Source organism: Dinoponera quadriceps, unplaced genomic scaffold (genome assembly GCF_001313825.1).
Source record: "Dinoponera quadriceps isolate SergipeBrazil2010 unplaced genomic scaffold, ASM131382v1 scaffold2167, whole genome shotgun sequence".
NCBI lineage: Eukaryota > Metazoa > Arthropoda > Insecta > Hymenoptera > Formicidae > Dinoponera > Dinoponera quadriceps.
Genome location: NW_014556702.1, coordinates 538,126 through 559,312, shown reverse-complemented (window position 1 = coordinate 559,312; position 21,187 = coordinate 538,126). Strand labels below are relative to the sequence as shown.

Sequence of the window (21,187 nt, the reverse complement as noted above, 5' to 3'; positions counted from 1 at the left end):
CCCTCGCGCTCTCCACTCGTTCCTCCTCGTACTTCTTCTCCCTCTCCCTGTCTTTCTTGCTCTTTCTCCGTCCCTCTCTCACCCTTTCCTTCGCTCCGACGTCGTCTCGTGGGGTCAGTGCCTGCTCGATCGGATCCTGAGCAGGAACATACCGGTGGAGGAGGAAGAGGAGGAGCAGGAGGAGGTTGAGGACGATCTCTCTACCTCGGCGAAAGACTGCAACCGCTGCAGCGAGCGAGTGCGCGCCCGTCCTCCGAGAATCGGAGTGCTCCGTTTTTCGCGCCACGAGCCGGTGACTCCGGGACGCGAGTATTATGTGACAGCGACCAACAACAACACGCTGGACATCGTCACGGTGGAATCGTCCTCTCATCGTCGGCGGATTGATCCAACTCGGCGGACAGACGCGCGAATCGCGGCCCGTTCGCGGTGCAGGAAACTCGACGCTCCTTATCACGCCGCTTCTCGCGTAGTATCACTCGCTTTTTTCTCATTCCCATCGTCTCCCTCTCTCTTTCTCCTCGCGGGCCTGTCTCCGTTTTCCTCTCCTTCTCTCTCTCTTCCTCCTGGTCTCCGTCTCTCATCCGTGCGCGCTCGGTACGCGTTTCTCCCTCTCTCTCTCTCTCTCTCTCTGCCTCTCCTTCTCCCCGCTCGCTCCTTCGTGGCCGCCGTTCGTCGTCTCGCTCGCTCCAGTCGCGTGTTTTCTCGCGAACAGATACGAGAAAAAGGAGAATCGGCGCGAGTGATACCGCCGCCGCGCGCGAGAGAGACACATCACCCCGGAGAGAAGGGGATCGAACGAGTCGCGAGTTTGTGTTTTTGTTTATCCGGAGCGGACTGCACCGGTAACTGCACGCTGCAGTGGGCTGGTGCGCGAGAGGAAGTGCGAGCGGACGCCTCGGAAGGACGATTCGTTGCTGGAGGCGTTCGAGAAAGGTGAGCAACTTTATCGGCATTTGATTTACTTGTTTCTTTCCCTGCGCTCCAAGCCTCTCTCGCGCTGAAATCGAAGGCTGAAGTTTCTAAACAAAAGTGCAGATCTCCCCCTTCTTCTCCCCGTCAGCCGATTGGGAGGGTAAACGGCACTTTCCCGGACGTTTGAACAATCTAATATCGGGCGGGATAAATCGCATCTTGACGATGAGCTTCTGAGTGAACTGCGCGTGGACTCGCGCAAAATTTGCTACTCGGCGAATGTGATTAACGATAGCGCCATCTTAGGCGCGGGGGCGAGTATAGATCCACTGTGGCGATTTGTATTGTCCACTTTCGCAAACACAATATCGTTGCGCACGCTTGTCACGCAAATTTTCAGAATAGAGAACGACTTCGCCGTACCATTGTGCTATTAGATTTAGTATGACGTTCTTTTATGCACTGTCCTACATTCATGTTTACATTCATACGCGCGCTCGTGTATTCAATCATTTCAGAAACAGGCGAATTCTTTCATCAGCCTTTACCTTTCCTTGCGTCTCCTGTTACGATTCCAATTGCACCACCATATGAATTATCGACGTATCGAGGTGTATTTCGCATGAATCGATACGCATTATCGTGACGAGGCATCCGGATATTCTCCAAACATTCGTAACTCCTACATACGGATTTTATTTTTCATATCGGAGTCGGTTTACGTCTGAAGACACGATTAACGCGTTACGGAAAAGCGCGAGCGTTTGCAATTTTTTGAAACATCAAGTCATGGGCTCCAAAAAACACGCGTGCTCGTCTGCTTTATTGTGAATGCACTTAGGCACGTCGCGAGTGGATTTGATTAAGAGTATTAGATAGAATTTATCGTTGATATTTCGTCGCAACGTTTCCGCGAGCAAACTCGCTCGCAAGTTATTTCTGTGAGCGTGTGCAGTGAATGCAAGCGTATCGATAATTGAGCAAAACGAGTGCGAAAAAAACAGTGCTACGTCTATTATGGATTAAGAAAGTATAAGCTTGAATATATAACATTTTTATTCGATGATTATTCGTAAACACTGAAAAAATTACGCGATATGCAAGGTGTATGTTGAAAACAGTAGCGGTCGAACGCTATTTATCTTTGTCACGTACGTTTTTATACAAGCCACAATCACGGCCTGTCAACTTGCTGTGTTTGCGTGAACGTATTTTTATTCACACGTATAATTCAGCGATTTAATAATGCGACGTAGCAATAAATTTTGAAATATTATACACATGAATGTCTAAATCATCGTTGTGCAGAATATATCTCCGATGGGATCCTTCGTTTGAGCAATTTTAAATTAGAAATTAAATTTCTCTTTCAGCGAAATCGCACGCTCTCAAATTTATCGAGTAGTTCTCGTCACTTCCATTCGTGTGTTCTCAAAGCTTCATTCCAGAACTTCTGAGCATTACGCATAATGATCGTTAAATCCTCCTTTCTTATATAATTACACCACTAATGAGACTTTGCACATGGTCTATTTCGAATTTGTGAATTCGCGAAAGAATACGCGTTCGTTGGTTCTTATTTTTCAGAACGCTCCGCGAATTAGTAGGTAACTATTATTCCGCGAGCCGGCTCGAAGTAATGACGAAGCATATGATAAATTAGATGGCTATAATGCAAATTGCGGCGGGCGGTTTTCTATGAATGAGCTCGCTCGCACGTACCGCACGTTGAACTTTAATTTACTCGCGAGCGAATTTACTTTCGTGGCTGCATTACGACAATTGCATTTAGAGAGAGAATATGTGGGTTCTCATAATATTTTTCCTGCGTTATGTTAGATGGATCGTCCGATGTTCGTCGATCGATTTTTCTCGTAACAAGACGCTGGTTTTCGTAGGACGAAGTTCCCTCACATATCCCTTAAGTCATATATCTATTTTTCGTTTAATTTATAATTTATTTTTATAATTTGTAACTCTGTTGATAAGATTTTAGAATTATTATATATGTCGACGCGGTGTGGACTAATTATTATTTATTCACATTCTTTATTAACGGTATATAATCCCTTTGGTCTACAGTAAGGAAAATGAAAGAGAAAAAGGAGAAAATAAAATGTGTAAAGAAAATTCAATTAATCAATAATAAAATCTAATTTCGATTAAGCTTTTATACTCTGTGACGAGAATAAATTCGCTCCGTTGATCAGTTGTATTGATTTCGTCACAGGACTTTTGCATCACCGTGTGTAACTCCGCGAGGTAGGATCAGGGATTTAGATTCGTGCTACGGGTGTGAACTCTCCTAGTTACGGTCATGTCGGTGTGTTTGCGAGATGAAAAGCCGCAAGGGAGTTTATTCGTTTTCGCGAGTTGCATGATTCGTCGGGTGCTTTTTATCGCGGAAAAACAAACGCGAGAAGAAGGCAGCAGCCTTATCTTGCCTGTGTGTGTATGTGCAGCCGTGATCCTTATAACGAAGAACAGCTTCGAAGTTTGTTTTCGGCCACTGAGAAGCCGTGTCACGACATTGGAAGTTTTATTTCTATTTATTTTCCGATTTTTCTAATTTTTCCCCGTACTCATTTAGCCACAAGAGTTCGCTAGAATTCGCCGCGGAAAATATATCCGTTTTATCTGCGCAGAATTTCTCTCGCGCGACCATTTAACGACCGCGATGAAAAATAATTCCTCTTTTTTATTATCGCGTTCGTTCGTCGAGAGCATGCAATAAAAATCGCGTTGTAAATGTTACCACATTCGATATCGAGATTGAATAATTGCTTTTCCAGCGTTGATCGCTAAATACGAATGCTGATTTACGTTTACGTTAATTGCGACTTTTACGCGCGGAGAGCTTAAGCCTCGAAATGATAATTAAATTGTCATATTTATCCCTAAATTATCAGTTGTACTCAGCTCTAAGCAGCGGCGAGGATTCGAGGTAGATTTCAAATAATGTCAATGTAACGCCATTATAACTACATTTTGGCGTTTAGCTTTAACTAATAATTCCCTGATTTCATTATATTAAGGAGAAATAATGCGGTGATGCGAAGGTACTTCAAACGTGCGCTAATCTATGATTAATATTCACAATTCGCGGAAAATCAATGTTGTAATTAGAAAACGGCACGATTAATCACTCGACGTTCCACTCTCGTCGTTTTCTTCTTTTTCTTGCCCTTCTCGCGGAATTGTGCTCTCTCTTTCTCTCTCTTCCCCTCTCTCTCTCTCTCTCTCCCTCTCGCTTTCTCTCTCTCTTAGAGACGACTCATTTCTCAAGTGAACAATTTATTATTTTTTTACTTTGTTTTTAGAATATTCCGAAGTTAATGTTACTTGCTTTTTCTACGTATTGTTATAATTAATCAACATTGTATAGGTTATAGTCTTAGTTCATAAGTGACTTCTTGTGGATGCATTACGAAATTGCAGTTGCATATTGTATGATTTTTTTAATACCTATCCCCCAGATACTGCAACAAACTGTGATAATCCTATTGTATGTTTTATGAGAACCTATGTAAATAACGTGCGAAGGCTTACCGGCCCAGTACGTGCCTTGTGTTTCCTACTATTCTTTCATCAGTAAAACATTCGATGCTCTGTTACCTTGATCTACGGCTTGTATCTGGTATATATATTTTATAGTCAGGACCAATAGTAACGACCCTGAATTCTTTATTTTCTTTCAATTCTTTACTAGTTCTATTGCGTACCACTTGACTCTAGTATTCGGCCAAGATATTGTTTTCAATAAACTTAAAAGGATTTAATACTCATAATCTCAATAAACTCTGTCTCGCTTTCGCACGGATTTGTCGATATCCGTGTCAATGTAATTTCAAAAGCGGTCCAATTTATATTGTGCTCTTCTTTATGAAAAATTCGAATATTTATGTTCGTGACGTGGCGTGAAAGAATTATGTTTGCTCGCTGCGCTCGTGTTCCGAATTCACAATGAAAACGCATCTCTCTTTCTCTCTATCTGAAGGAATTTGAATGAGTTACGATGGTGTATGCGATGTTGTAGGTCGCGCGTGTATTTAACAAAGGTGTCGACGTTCTCCCTTTAATGACTGATTTATCCCGGAAATGTGTGACCTGACGTACTTTTGTTCAGTTGCATCAATCTTTTGTACCACCGTTTACCGATATTAAGGAACACACACTCGCATTTGTTCGACGTCATTCGCTCGCAAAATATCTCATATCTCACATTTTACCGTTAGAGAAAGGAAGATAAATGTACGCAAGTCGCGACGAGATTGCATGTCATAAACATTATTAAAGACTCAGGAAACTGCAGAGCAGCACGCTACTGCGTCTTCTGAATTGCAGGATCGGCGGTAAAAGTCATACGACTCTGACCTCGGGAAATACGTATTATTTGTCGTTCGTTGATACTTTAATGACGTGATAAAATTCATTTGGGCGGGTTCATGATAATCGAACCTATATTAGTAGATATACATGTAAGTTACGAGGCCCATGGGGTCTCTCGTCTCACGGGGCTTAGCACGTATTGCTTCGGGCTCTTCAATTATTCACGATACGGAATTGGCATCAGGCGGTGGTGAATAGCATGCGAGTATCTACCACAGACTTCTATATGTTGGTAGACCGCTAACTTCCTTGTATACCGTATCAAAAAATCGACCTCGAAAAGTATGTATTGCATGCCTGACGTAAGCAGTACAGAAGAAGAGTGGTGGTGGATAAGTGTAATATGACTGATGCCTACAATCAATCGGACGTAAATGTCATACTACTTATACGACGTATATATACTCCGAATCAATGATTCGTGACTAGACGCTGCGGAGTTGGGAGGGACGCTTTCGTGTTATTGTTTACTATTATTATTGACGCAATGTCTTGGACTTCAGCGGTTCGCACTCAGTCAATAATGATAAGACGCGCGATAGGCTGCCGACGGCTGGCGGGGAACGGCGCATGAAGTGATAGCGCCTAATCAACAAATCATTAATTCCGAGTGTACATGGCATATGTTTTGGAACTATGTATTTCATAGGAGTTAGCAGTTCAGTAATGTACAGAAGTCTGTATCTACACATTGCACATTTAGATCAGCGTTTATCTTTTTACGCGTCTAATCGTGGTTGAGTTTCGACACGTCAGGCAACAACGAGACACTCGAGTTAACGGATATTAATCAACGTGCCGAGATCTCAATTTAATCGACATTCGTGTGTCTCTAAAAACGACGAGAAATTCGTGGGAGATACTTTGTTGAAATTTGACCGATCAGAGCAAAGTTTACGAAACTTGGGGTTAGTTTTCTTTATTTCGATTGGTTAAATTCTGAGAAAGTTGCATGAAAATTTTATTATTATTGGTGTATTTATGTGTGATATTTTTGATGTATCAATAGTTTTATTTACGATACATATCGATCTGAAGTATCAATATTTTTTACTATATCGCCCGTCTCTACTCCGCACATCCTTACTCGAATATAATCTCTCGAAACGGGGTTTGCACGCACCAGCACGTCTTAGGAATCACTGGATTCATCTGGAGCAGCCAGGTGTATCCCCGCGTGCAATTTCGCCGCGATCGGAACGTTGTAAGAGCGCGAGATGCACTCGGTTATCGCGGAAATTGGGGCGCAAATTTCCGAGCGATTCCTCGCGCGTATTTTATCGGTCTGACTGCGCGTCTCCGTCAGTAAAACACGCCGTCGCGAGTTAGCTAGACGAAAGCCGCATTAGTCGGCTCGCATCTGTCAATAATTATTATCGCAGCGACGTGGTGCGGAGCGGCGAGACGCGCGGTGCGTGCCGCGTTTCGCGCGGCAGACGGCCGCCGCTGCACGCACGTTATCCGAGAAAACACGAGGCGGGATATCAACGACCCGTAGATACGACGCCACGAGAGAGAAAGAGGGAGGACGGGAGTCGAGAGGGAACGAGAGAGCCGTCGTCGGTATATTGGAGAGAAAGGAGCTCGCGACCGAGCGGCGACGTACAGAGGATGATTGCGGGACGCGGAGGAGGCGGGAGGGAAGAATCGTGACACGCCGGAGCGCTTTTCGGGAACTTATTCCTCCTCGACGCGAAGCGACACGCGCGCGCACTCACTCGCGATGGTAATCGAAGCCACGGTAATTTGCCGTCGAGCTACCGGAGCGTGGTGATCTTCCTGCGGTAACTTCAGATAAGTTTAACGTAGCGGCAAGGGGATGTAGACAGGAGGGAGCGCATGATATGAACGCGGTTATACTTTCTCCGGACGGACGTGTACGCGAAATCTATCGGAGCGAGGCTAACGGAACATTACGAATACTGTCTTCCGTTTGCTAAGAATTCGAGCTCGTCGATCATTCCGGAACGTATATGACGAGGAGAGCGTACGTCGTCAGTCGGGCATCGATCGATGGACCGGTCGCGGATCGACCGGAGGATAATGAAATCTTGTTATTCGGTATGTTACGTTCGATTGAACCTCGGCGCGGAAAACTCGAATCTTCGGAGCGATCGCGTTACCTTCCCGAGGAGTAAGGGCTCAGACACAATGAGAGGAGAATAAGGAGGGAGAAATTAAATTAGGGAATTAGGAATTAAACTTCGATATATGGACAACTATGCTTCAGTTCACAATAAAAGAGTAGGGGAACTATGGTGTGGGGAACATTGCCGAAATTCTCTTCCTTGTAACTTGTGTACTTATAGAGCTTAATAGTTGGGAAGTTAACCCTCGTAATGTCTAGTGATCAATACGCTGATGAAAATCAACTTGAATCGATCGATAATTACACAGAAAAAAAATGCTAGAATCAAGTAAACCTAATTGTTTATTTTTCAGTCTTTTAAATTAAGTAATATTTTTATCAATTTAAATATATTTTCGTGATAACTATTGTAATAAATATATGCAATAACTATTTACTTGAGCGCAGTAATACCGTAATTTGTAAATGAATCACTGAATGTAAGTGTAAAATGGTTGTAAATTTGTGGGAATATTTACTAGAATTATGTAATATTTCTTTTCGACGTTAGCGTTGGGCGTTTTTAGATGCTGTTTGTATACGACAGAGATCTTTCATCTGACGTGCTTGCAATTTTTACGGAGACGAATGAACTTTATACAACTTATTATTATATTTTGTATTATTTATTTTTCGCTAAGTGAAACATCGAGATAAATGGCGGTCCCGCTTAGAGTTCTGTCAGGACGCCTCTAATGAGAGCCGGAATGTGCTGTGAAAATCGCGGGACGGTTGGTCACACTGGTCATAGAGCTACCTGTGAGAAATCCGTCTTGAGAAAAATGACGTTTAAACGCAATTGCGTATCTGCGACTCGCAACTGACACGCATCGATCAAACCACACCGCGCGCGCTTTTACTCGCGATTTATTTCGCAACGGTGATCCAGCAACTTCGCGTTGATTAGTACGAGGCGCGCACAATAGCGATAACAGTAATGACCGTATCTGCACGTATTGCCGACCTTGACGACGGAAGACGACGACGACAACGACGACTTAAGGCGACGACGATGACGATGATTTGCGTCTTCGCGCGTCAGCGACCATGGTATTCGGGAGAGTGCTTAACCAAAACGACGATTAAATGCACTTCCGTTCGTACGGATTTGCATAAACACCAATTACGTAATTAGTACCAATAATGGTAAAGACGCACGATGAATATACATGAAACGCGCTTCGGATGCACAATTCGTGCGCGATGGCCGCGAAAGGAGATAAGATCTCGAACTTCCATCCGTGAACCAAGACGAGAATCTCAAACTGGATTTCTACGTGCGACGCGTTCTCCATCTTTCTTTCTCTCTCTCTTTCTTTCTTCCTCCCCCACTTCTCTCTTTTTCTCTCTCTGTCTCATTTAGCCACCGTTACTTTCGGTGGAAATATTCGCCGAGCATTCGTCGATACATACAGGAAGGCGCGTTGATACTTCAATAATCGATGAGGCAGCGATCTGTCATCGAATAGTGCGAAATTTCTCCCTCGAACGTTGCCGTTCGCAGCGTCGTGACTTCCGTCGGCGATATAAAAAAAAGTATACGAGGGCTGGGGATCGATCGGTGAGCAGTCGTGATGGGACGTCATTTTTTCAGAGGAGTTTCCTCGACCGGCTCGCGACATAAAGATTTCCGGCCGATTCTCAAATCGCTTTATCATAGAGATGAGTTTTTCCGCGACATACGCGCGATATCGTGTTATTCATTGTCATATGAAAATTAGCATAATCACATTAGACGGGCAGAAAAAGAAACTGTGGCAATATTCGTCGTCGTATCGACATTATTGCTATTAGATTCTAACTAATAGCACGAGAAATGCGTTTTCTCGACGGCGTGTTGTTGCCAGCGCGCGATGACTTAACATAATTTTCCCATTGTTCTTAGTTATGTATACGGCAGAAGTGGGCGATTGCATGATGACATTGCTCTCTAAAGTGCAATCAGTGTATTATATTATCACTGAGAAGCAGCCAATAGTCACTAGTGATCATAGTTATAAGTATAGCACTGCAAATCAGTAAAATTTCGCAGCAAAAGTCTGTTAACGGCGGCAACTGTTTCCATCGGCGGAATTTAATTGCAGAAACAGCGAAAGATATTATTTTTTTTTCCTCAATTATCTCAATCCCTCCCTTAAGATATCGTCAACGATTTTGCCTGAAATATTCTTAATTACGTTCAATTGATTTAATTTACATCGTATTTGAAAAACACGCTTATCCTGGTGGGAACCTCGAACTGGAAACTTCTAGCTCTTAAGTCGGCGTATCAACTGCGCCAAATACGATATATATTTGAATGCATATACGATATGTACTATCGCAAGACACGTATCGGCGATTTGCGGTGAATATTTAACTGGTAAAAATTAGTGAAACGCAAGAAGAAAAAAAGAGCCAAGTGAAAGTGTTCGCTAAAAATAAAGGAATACTCACTGCTTATTGGTACAATACTGTTTTACTTATTCAAACAGTGACATTTCACTGAATCTACTTAAGAGAGTGAGCAGCTTCTCACCGCCGTGCCAGTATGATTCCGCGATTTTTCCCCGTCGATCTTCAGGCCGACGAGTTTCTCGATCGAGCGCGAATTTTAGAGTCGGACTGACGCATCTGCCCAATTCGGCTCGCGTCAATCGCTGAATGTTACTCTGATCGTGAATATGCAACCGATTCCCCCCACCCACTATCATTTGCATCACACAGAATCAATCGCGTAAAGTGCAAAGTGCCGCGAATAAATGTTTGCCGATGCGCCGTGCGACCTGCAATTCGGTGACAGACAACAATTCACTTACGTAACGCGCGCTATTTACGCACGCATTCGCGCGCGATCTGCGGCACGCGTGTCGCGCGCAACTCCACGCGTGCACACACACACACACACGTCCGAACGTATTATACGTTCTGCGCACACCGAAGAACGAAATTATCAGCCCGTCGCGGATTACAATCGGGCGCGAGCATCGTCGCGCGAGCCGCGATATCAGAAAATATTATAGCACGTGCTCGGCCTCGCGAGCGTGTTCGGGCGCGCCGGTCAGAGGAACTAAAGGGTGGCGCGGCGGTGGAAGAGAAAACGGAAGGCCTCCGCTCGTCGTTGCCGGCGATCCGATCTCGCGGACGAGTCGCCTACCTATCTACCTCCTCCCGGCGCTAGTCTCCGTCGCGCCGGTCGGAGAACTCGTTCGATGAATCACTGCCGCGTTTTCTCGTCGCTCTGGTAGGTAGCCGTATGAAAATGCTAATCGCCGCGGCGAACGGCGGCAGCCGCGCGAGCCGGCGATAATGAGCGGTCGGCGTTGCATTTGGAATCGCCCAGGGACGCATCTCGCCCGCGGGAAGAGACGCGCGCGCATCGGTGGGAACGCACGCACGCAGCCACGGCGCACGCAACGGAGGGAAATCTCCCGCGGCGAGAAATTAGAGCGCGATTGATTCGCGTCGTGTATCGAGAGCGTCGAACGTTAGCGAAATATACGCGCGAATATATTCGACGAAGCGCTCGTCTCACGTATCGGATCTTCGATTATTTAACAGGCCAAGTTCGCGAGGAGCGTTGTGTGTTGTTTACGTGTTTGTTAAACGACGTGTCCGTGATGTAAAAGGTGAAACAATAACCTTGAATATTTCCGGAAAATAAAGTTATTTTATCGACCACCTGAGAATAAAATTATTTTATTAATGTCCATGAAAAAGTGAAGAGAGAGATTTACGTTCGCAGAAAATGTTCGAAATGATGACCGTTGATACGATATAGGAATACGATATCGGGATCGAGATTGGTTAAATTCTAGGATGCATCGAAGCCTTAGTGAATCCAGTACTCAGGAAAATGGGTGACAAGCCACTGAAATATCGGTTAATAAATATGCATTCTGAGTTAAAAGACAGTATTGAAATATTTAAGTATTATTGTGACCTCCTTTCCGAGTGAACGATTATTTTCACGAAATGGAAATATTATCATCGAAAATAGAAACCGTTTGACATTTAAAACAATTGATGTTTGAACAGTTGGTTTTTAAACTCTCTTTCTGTGGAATATTGGTTATTGTAATTTTTATGTGAAATAAATATAAGATATAAATAAAAAATGTATGTATATATTTTATATACAAATGTATATATTAACATAAGCGCATGTGCTCTGCGCATAGGTGGCGCGCATAGGTTTCCTTGTCTAGGTTTCGCGTTCAAAGTTCGCGTCTTTTTTTTAGTTTCGCGCTTTTTAGGGTAGGTTTTTTTTAAGGTTTCAAGTTTCCATGTTTTATTTTTTCTTTTTTTCTTTTCTTTACACGTTTATACGTTTCTTTATTTACGTTTTGCATCTTTTTTACGTTTTGTTTTTATAGGTTTCGCATTTTTTGCCTTTAAGTTAGGTGTCGCCGATAGGTTACGTTAGGTCAGGTTTCGCGCGTACGTTCTGTGCAGGTGCTCCGCGCTGGTGTCACACGCCATATGTTCTGCGCAGGTGTTCTGCGCGTGCGCGTATGTTCTGCGCCGATGTTCTGCGTATGCGCATATGTTCTGCCCGCGTTTTGCTCATATGTTCTGTGCACGTGTTCTGCGCACGTTTCTTTGCGCGTGCGCGGGTGTTCACATGGGCTTAACACCTGCGCAGAACATATGCGCATGTGCATAACACCTACGCAGAACGTATGGCGTGTGACACCAGCGCGGAGCACCTGCGCAGACGTACGCGCGAAACCTAACCTAACGTAACCTATCGGCGACACCTAACTTATTAAGAACGCTTATTACTTCACTCTGTATATCCAGCGTTTACGGCGGTAATTAATCTTCCTGTTGTTTCGCGATAGCGACCTGTGAAGAATATACACGTATAACTCGTGACGTTATTATTAATGCAACAACGTCGATATTTGTGCATCGGGCAAAATTGGAGTATCTGCAAATGGCTTTATTACTTGGGTGTTATATTTTATGCAGATATCACGATAAACATCGTCGCATGCGCGATATCCTACATGTAGAATTCTGCGAGGAGATCGGTCCGAGACCTATATCGGGTGTCTTAAAGTAAACTGCGCGTCACACGGAACGTGTTCCTTTTCTGTTCCGACGAATATGTTAAACTTGAGTTAATCGACGACGTCGCGTCGTCACTGTCGCCGTCGACGACCCGTTAGTCGCGGCTCTCCGCAAGGCGATCTGGCCGGATTCCAGGAGCGTCTGGCGGAGGCGCCGGTTTTATTGTCTCCCGATGGCTTTGCCCACGCGATCCACGCGGCGCTTAATCGGCGTGCCACGGCCGCCAGACTCGTCGGGCCAACGAGTCGAAAGCCCGCGACGGATTTATTCGTTGTTAATTTATCTCGTCTTCGGAGAAGCCAAAAAACCGGCAAATGTAGGCAGCGAGAGTTAAATTGCTGAGATATTTCAGCCCACACTCCTGAGTCGAAATCTTGGTTCTATTGACCCTACAAATTCCATTAAGCTTCACGGACCAACGGAGAATATCGAGATATTCGCTAAGCTATTATCCTACCTTGATGATATAAATGAATATGTTTAATGCTATTTTTTCCCCGTGTTGAATTGTCCTTAGGAAATGACTCACGTTATTTAATATTCGATTATATCGCAATATTCAACCTGCATTCAATTTTTATTCTTAATTCTCTCCAATGTGCCATATATTAATTGTGTAACTTGTTTAACTGCGGGTAGAACATGTAGGATAAGCAAATATTAAGTAATACGATAAAGTTTAATAGGAAAATACAATTGTAATGGAGATAAGTAGAAAACAGCAAAGTTTGTTTTTCATAATCTCTCTTCATTGTTTATCTTTTTATCGACAGTTGTGTAAATGTATACACGTGAAATATATATCCGTACAACTGTGTGGAAATATATATATATATATTATATATCATTGCCCGCATTCTGGTGTCTTGCATCCTCCGTCTTGGCTTCCCGATCCAGCTTCCTGGCTGCTCTGGATATTAGTATGTGGCACTGATATTCGCGTGAATCTACGATTCAATTAGAGAAACACGTATCAATTAACGCGACACCGAGGAGAGCTCGATTAAATGTTTCAAGAGAGAGACGGATAGTTTTATTATGCACTTGGGAAAAAGTCCGTTCAAGCGCAGCTTGAGAGAAAGAAAGAAAGAGAGAAAGAGCCCGAAATATTCTGTATAAATGTAACGTAACGCTCGATCACGGAAAGAAGTACACGACGCGTGAGAGTACCGGAACAATCGGTGAGAAAAGCATCCATCCGTCCACTCCATCAGTCGTCAACAGTCACCGTGCGTCATTGAGCGCCGAGCGATTACAACAATCAAAACATTCCGGGCGATCCTCCAAGTCGGTCAAACTTAACTTCGTGCGTGGCGTACTTTCCCAAGTGTTTATTTTGTTCCGAGCCGCGAGAGCGACATGCGTATCACGGACTACGTGTATCGGTACGTTATTTATTACCTGTCGGACGATTAAAATATTCTGCCGGTCTTTGAAATATTTAATTAGTGTCTCATCGACATCGCGTTACTTAACACGTGTATATGATCGAATCGCGAGTGTCAGCGCCACGACGATCAGTCGGATGTTGTATCGGCAAGCCAGGACTGAAGACACTGATAGTGACATATCATATTTTTCCAGGTATATTAAGCCTTTTATTATACAGATTTCCGATTTTAATGAACGTTTGGTAAACTTATATAAAGAGATATCCGGAATTCAAGCCGGCATTCAGAGTCCGTCATCAGTTTGATGAGTAATTATAGTTTTATGAATTTCTGATTATATTCGTTCAGCCTGTTTATTGCATTATTTCAAGCAACAAGAAATATTGACCCAGCCGAATAAATCTCCATCAGTACAAAATTGTAATTAATTATGCTTCCAATCAAAAATAGTAAATAATTTACGTCTGTGAATTTTACAGGCTTTAAAATCTGAGTGTCAATATAATGGAAATGTTGATTTTTACGGTTAATAATGCTCTTTAAATCGCGAGTCTGGTCTTTTTTGCATCTATTAACGCTTTTTTTTTACTTGTGTTTGGATTTTGTTATTGTACCGAATCTAAATTTAAATCTCTATTGGTAAACAGCATTATGAGAAATATAACCTTATCTTTGCCCTTACAAACAAAGAAAGCTTCTTTCTTTCCAGCTCCTTGTAAGAGCTTGAAATCCCAACGGAAATTCCAACGCCGATAGACAGTAACGGAAAAATTGTGAATAAAAAAAATTGATTCCCTAATTTACCCATTATTTTTATTATTTACGTATACTAATTACTTGATATTTGCTTATCGCACACTCTGTCTTTAGCTGAGTAAGTCATATAATTATTAATATGTTTGCTGAGATTAAAAATTAAAAATCAAAATTAATTGCATGTATATATAATGCTGTATTAATCGAATATTAAATCATTCTGAAGTAAATCATGTTTTAAGGACAATTCACACGAAGAAAATAGCATAAAGTTTATATATATATATTACCTAAGTAGAGCAATAACCTGAATAGCGATAACCAAGATAGTGTTATACCTCAAGATTCCCTATTGGTCCTTCCAAATCGATAGAATGCAGAATTATTATAGAACCGAAATTTCGACTCGGGTATTAATAAAGCATCAATAAAGCTCCGATACTTATTAGGGCAAAGCTCATTAGTCCTTCCAATCGTCGCTCCCTGTCGTTGGCAAAAGTGGCAACGCGGCTGCGATTGCGCGCGGCCTGCCGGATCGAATGGAAAAAGTATCGTCGCCCCGCTCTTCTTCGACTGTCTCCGATTACGCGCGACCGAACTTATCTTTCCCGCTCGCGGATCAACGCGGACGCCGTTGATAATTTCTGTCCCGGAGCGGCGGCCAATTACGAATTATGCACGCGTGCGAAACTATCGCGGAAGCCGGGGCGCGCTATCGATCGGCTGGATCGCGGCGCGGAAGAACGAGCCGGACGGGATTCTAGAGCCCCGGTAACTGGCGGGTACGAGGCACGAAATTACGTCGTTTTAAAGATATATAATGCGAACGAGCGAGAGGCCAACCGCTATTATCGAATGAGCCTCGGCCGGCCGATCGACGCGATCGCAAAATGCCGCGCCCGCGCGAAGCTTTAACGCCTTCTAAAGTGCGCGATTTTTGCGGCTCGTCGTCGGCCACGCGTAATTATCGCCGCGAGCTCGTTCGGCGTTTACGAGAATATATTACGTCGCGTGTTCGCGCGCGCGCGCGCGAGAGAGAGAGAGAGAAAAAGAAGAAGTCTCGAGAGACGTGTGCGCTTTCATGGTGTGTCAATGTATTCTCATAATTAATGAGCACACCTAAGTCCCGACACGCGCGATCGGAAATTTGACGACTGAACCGCTGTTCAAATATTTGCGCGCGGATGTCGGCTAGCGATCCTCATTAGCAACACGTTGTATTATTAATTATTAGTGACGCTCGTGGTGGTGTCTTCAAGCAATACGGAAGTAACAATCATAAAAGATCATAAAAGACAGACAAGAACAGGCCCTAACTGATAAATACATGATGAAGGTGCAAGGTGGATGCTTGTTAGTATTTTTCGGGAAATGCATTTCAGTGCGCATGGGTGACACCAGTCATCTGTGTAACCACTGTAAGGTTAAAGTATCGTAGACAACGGCAACAGCTACTTGATCGACGAATAATGTTGTTCCTTCGAATGTAGTCAAGTTAAATTCAACTCAAAAGTCGAATCTGGCTCTTCGACTGACTCATATATTTGAGGAATCCGTTTCGAAGGAACAGTTGTCAAAACCGGACACGATAACGACATTAATCACGTAGAGATCTCTTTAGGCTCGAGAAACTATTTGCTTCGTACCGATACACCGTACCTTCGTACCGAAACAATTCTCGCAACTATTCAATTCGTTTTCACAGTCGAACGCGCAGGCCAACACGGCTAGTCGAACCGTCGCGTGCGCGATATCATCGGTCACCCTGTATAACGCGTGAGTAAAAAGCACCGGTCGGGCCGAACGAGAGAAAGAGAGAGAGAGAGAGATAGAGAGAGAGAGTGAGAGAGACAGAGGGTCTCGTAACATGAGTCCCCACGGATTAAACGGGCACCCACGCCTGCGAATGCGGGGCACGTGTGCGTGCCGCGTTTATGACCCATCTTTATTACGAGCGTGGCGTGCGGTGTGTATTTTCGAAGGGGACAGAGACTGTTAAAAGCCGCTCGGCTTCGAGCAGGGAAAAAAACGACGCGCGTCTCCGACTGTCTGATCGGCAACGGTATCGAACCACTGCGCGCGCGTTCGGCTTGACGATCGCCGCCGAATCCGTCGTTCCTCTCGCGCGAAACCGAAGACGAGAACTCTGTCGACGGTGACGTCAGTATGAAGATTCTAACAGAAATTGCTTTGAATATTTCCCTAAACTTTGATGATTGTACGATCCGAACGCACAGGAAATAACAGTGCTAGAATCAACTCTGTTGAAAACTCTTGTCGCAATTGCTTTAACGCGCACAAGTAAATGTCTATTTATATGAAGGAAATATTGTATACAGTCAATTATATTGTTACTTCCGGTAAATATCTGCCAAGAAATATTGGAGTAACTATTTTACTTGAATCAAAGAAATATCACTCGAACGGTAGAACTTTTCTTTTCAGTGCGGGGCAATTCGATGACATGTAAATATTCGCCTGCCTGTCTTCTCGAGCAATTTACATTTACGATATAACGATTAACGATAACGAATATTCTTTAAACAATAATTGATAAAGTCTCTTCTAGTGATTTTTTAAAATTCTTTTCGGTATTGAAGCGTAATTCGCGTGTTTGGAAAGTCTGGATTACTCACGCGCGTGTAATGTAAATTGATAAGAGTGGTTATCGTTTGAACGCCGAAGCCCGCACTCGATCAGAAGTGCCGGATGAGAAAAATATGATATCGAATCGAGTATGTGTAATATAGTGGCCGCACGTAAGATCTGCATGTTTACACGACAGGTGATATTATTTTGTAAAGTCGTGATCGTTCGACTTTTGTTTCGATTTCAGGACGAGCAGGCACTCTCGCGAGTTTCCACCGAGGTTTCTTCTTCGAGAAACGCGAAGATTCGCTTTAAAGTTGATCGATCCTTCATTATGAATGTTATCGTGTTATCATGAGGTTCATGAATTTTAATCGACGTTATATCTGAAAAGCACATTTCGATGGACTCGCCTCGCTTCTACGAGCGAGCCATTTGAGCGTGCTAAACTTCGCCATAAGATAGCGTATCCGTTTGAAAGTCAAAACTAGGTTTAGCGCAAGATAAAAGCCACCGCCTCGTATAAACGGTAATATATTATGCGCGAAGCGTCTAATAAAACATTTGATAATGAAAACGGGGAATTTTACTCGCCATCGACATCACGACGAGAAGCCGCATCGAGTTCGGAGCGAATAGAGTCTCTCAAGTAAGAATCTGGATATCTTCGATTTTTTTTCATAAAAAATAGCGCCTGGCTTGTTTTTTTCGATTTTTTCATAAAAATTTTTTTCATAAAAAATGTCACTAGCATGTCTCTATTTATGAAGGATGTTTACAATGCATCGAGTTCATCAGGCATATTTTTCTGAGGACATATATGTGATTCATTTTATTGTATTATAATACTATTTATAAAAATAAATTTTTTCATTCTTTATAAAGTAAGTTTTCTTATTCCTTCATTATTATTCGTTTATCATTTTAGAGTAATATCTATTTACAAACACACACACTGAAAAAAGTCTGGTAATTGTCAACGAACACGTCGTTACTTTTTATACTATACTACGGACATTATTAAGTGCAGTATTTTGCGCGTCTAATTCATTCATGAATTAGTTTAAGCGTGGTCTTTCGGTTCCTTGAGATTCTATAAAAGGCTCTTTTCAAAAGAGCCACGCAGCCTCTGTGGGGACTTACCTTTTCCCGCGTTTGAATTTTCAACGCACGTACACAAACGCGCCGAGAGTCCGTAGTCAGTTTGTACGCTCAGTTTTCCAACGGTCCGTTAAAAGCCACCCCATTTGCGAGCAACACGATTTCTCAAGTCGGCCACCTCGAGGTCGCGAGCGCGCTTTAAGGCTGCAACCATAAGTCGGAGTGGCCGGCGGCTAACGGCAGGTCAATAAGCCTCACTCTTGGCCAGATAAAACGCCCCTTTCTCTCGCGAGCTCCGTTCTTGGCCACGTAAAACTGTGTGGCGCGGCTTTAACCCTAGCCAGATTCTCTCTTTTTCCCTCTCTCTTTCTCTCTCTCATTTTCTTTCTCTTTCGTTATAATTTCGTACAGAACATTTTGATATTTTATCGAAGAAAAAGAGTGCTACCGTTTAAGTAATATTTACTTGATCCGAGTAAAATAGCTACTCCAATACTCCTTGGAAAATATTTACTAGAAGGGAAAATAAAATTGACTCTGTACGATAAAATATTTTTTTCGTATAATTTATCACTTACTCGCATGTGTTAAAACAATTGTAAAAAATGAACCGTTTCCGATCGTACTGAAAGAATTACGTTCTTCCAATGTTACGAAAATTTATTAAAAGCGCGAACAGTTTCGGAGCGCACACGCACGCGGTTTTGAATGGAATCGTATGGTAAACGGAGTGACGTTTCTACGGTTCAATTCGCGTAGCCGATCCCGATACATCTAAGCTATGGATCGATATCGACATGTCCGACACCCTTCACTGTGAGAGATTCTTCGTTGCCTCCGATAAAAGCGCAACGAAACCGCAAAAAGACCGGGGAAGAGGGAGAATGCTCTTTCTGAAGTCACGGCGGAAAATATCGAACCGCTAAAAGGCTGTGCCGAAATTAAAACGGGGAAAAAAAGCGGATACTTTAATATCAGCGGACGAGGCTTTGTACCTGAAAACTAATAGCACGCGACCCTGTTCTCGCTCCGACAGCTATCACAGCGCGAATCGCGAATTTTGCAACGCTGTTCCGCTCGCGAACGACGCCGCGAGCGCAAAGTTGTGCTTCATTGAAATAACTCCAACAATCCGTCCGATACCTATCGCAACCTCTTACGCGTGGAGCTTTCGTCCCTAACGTAACGAACGATACTAACTCAATTATAACTGAAAATCGATCTCTCGGCCAAGTAACAGCGGTCTCCCGTGTCGCTCCGAAGTCCATCGGGGAAGCGTAACGTAGTGTGCGAAAGAGCGAAAGAGAGAGAGAGAGAGAGAGAGTTTAGCGGCGCTTCGAAAGATATTGCAACTTCGGGACCTCCTGGCGGCCCAGCTCGTCCTCTCTCCTTCTCTCTCAGCACTTCCTTCTCCTTCTGCCCTCGTCTTTCGCTCGTCCGTCCGCGTCCTCGTGCAACTCTCCTCTTCCTCAGCTCTCCGGGAATCCTACGCGGTGTGTACGTGCACGTGCGTGTGGACACGTCGGTGTCACCCACACGGCCACGAAGATAGACTCCTCGGCAGGCGCGGTCCCGGCCGTCTCAGTTAGAGCCGAAGCCTGCAAGCAGGTGCGCCGGATGCATTCTGTGCATTCCACTCGGCTCTCGTCCTCATCCAGCATCACACGTCGAGTCCGCCTCCCTCCGCTCTGCGTGAGCGCGCGCGCGTGTCCTTCTCCTCATCCTCTCCTCTCCTCTCGCGTCCTCCCGCCTCGTTCTCCCTGCTCCCTCTTCTCTCTCGTCTCTCTCCCGCTCCTTTCGTAGCCGATGCACCGGGCTTTTTCCACGAAGACCCGCAGTTCCTTCCCTTCGCTCCCGTGAAGAACCATCAGCCAATCGTCCTCGATGCCGCTGATGATTGCGATCTCGCGCGAGCAAAACGCGCGACACCGCGCGCGCGCGCGCGCGATCCCTCGATTCGCCCGTGCGTGCGTGCTCGTCGTGCTCGTCTTTTGTTTGAGATAACGCGTGCGTACATATATAATGCGCCGCTTCCCTCAAGGTCGGGGCGGAAGACACCGCTGGAGTTTCCGTGGAATTTAATTTTGAAGAGCGTGCGCCACGCTCGCGGTTACGACGCGAACTGAGACACGTGTCACGCGGCTGAAAGCGTAAAAATTATGCTGAAATTGTCCTGACGTTTGAAATTTATCGCGCCGGCTGAAAGATCTTTTCCGTTAAACGCTCTTGAAACGACGCGACGCGATCGAGATACAGATGAAAACTGCGTGAGAAATATTTCTTTTTTTTTCAGTATTTTCCCTTTCGAAAAATCGTAGATGAAAAATATATTCCGCCGGAAAGAATTTATCATCATCCACCTGGCTGCGACAGATCCCGAGCGAAAAAGAGCGAGGGAGGGAGGGAAGGGATAAAGAGAGAGAGAGTAACTCGCAGCCGTACGGCAGTCACGCGCGTTTCGAGAACAATTAACCGAGTGTCAGGCCCGGGTCTGAGGAGAGGCGAGGACATTAGCATACACACAGAAGCGCACTCATACGCGAACGGGAATTAGAGGCGAGCGCGTAGCGCTCGGAGCGTGTATATTACAGCCCCCCGGTTCGGATCCACTACAAACTAGTCGCCGAATGTTTCTAGAGTAAACGCGAAAGCAGTAGCCGAAGGCCGCGGAGTAACCAAACATAGCTCAGGCGAGCTCTCCTGCGAGCGACGGTGGACAGCCGTTCCCCGGCGGAGAGTCGCGGATTCGCCGGTTATGTCCTCGATAAACGCGAGTAAGCCGCTCCAGCGGGATCGATGGGATTCCCCGGAGTGAGCGCTGGCACTAAGATGAGAGAGCGGCTTGGCCGCTGACCACCACCCC

At 44.4% G+C, this 21,187-nt stretch overlaps 1 protein-coding gene across 3 annotated transcripts in view; it reads left to right on the top strand.

Annotated features, from left to right (window-relative positions):
* The first annotated feature begins 27 nt into the window (after positions 1–27).
* The window catches only part of LOC106747983, a 163,193-nt gene continuing 142,033 nt past the window's right edge, over positions 28–21,187 (top strand). For all 3 annotated transcript variants that reach the window (XM_014626086.1, XM_014626084.1, XM_014626085.1), the window contains exon 1: positions 28–936. The gene's annotated coding sequence lies outside the window, so the exon portion shown is untranslated. The remainder of the gene's footprint in view (positions 937–21,187) is intronic.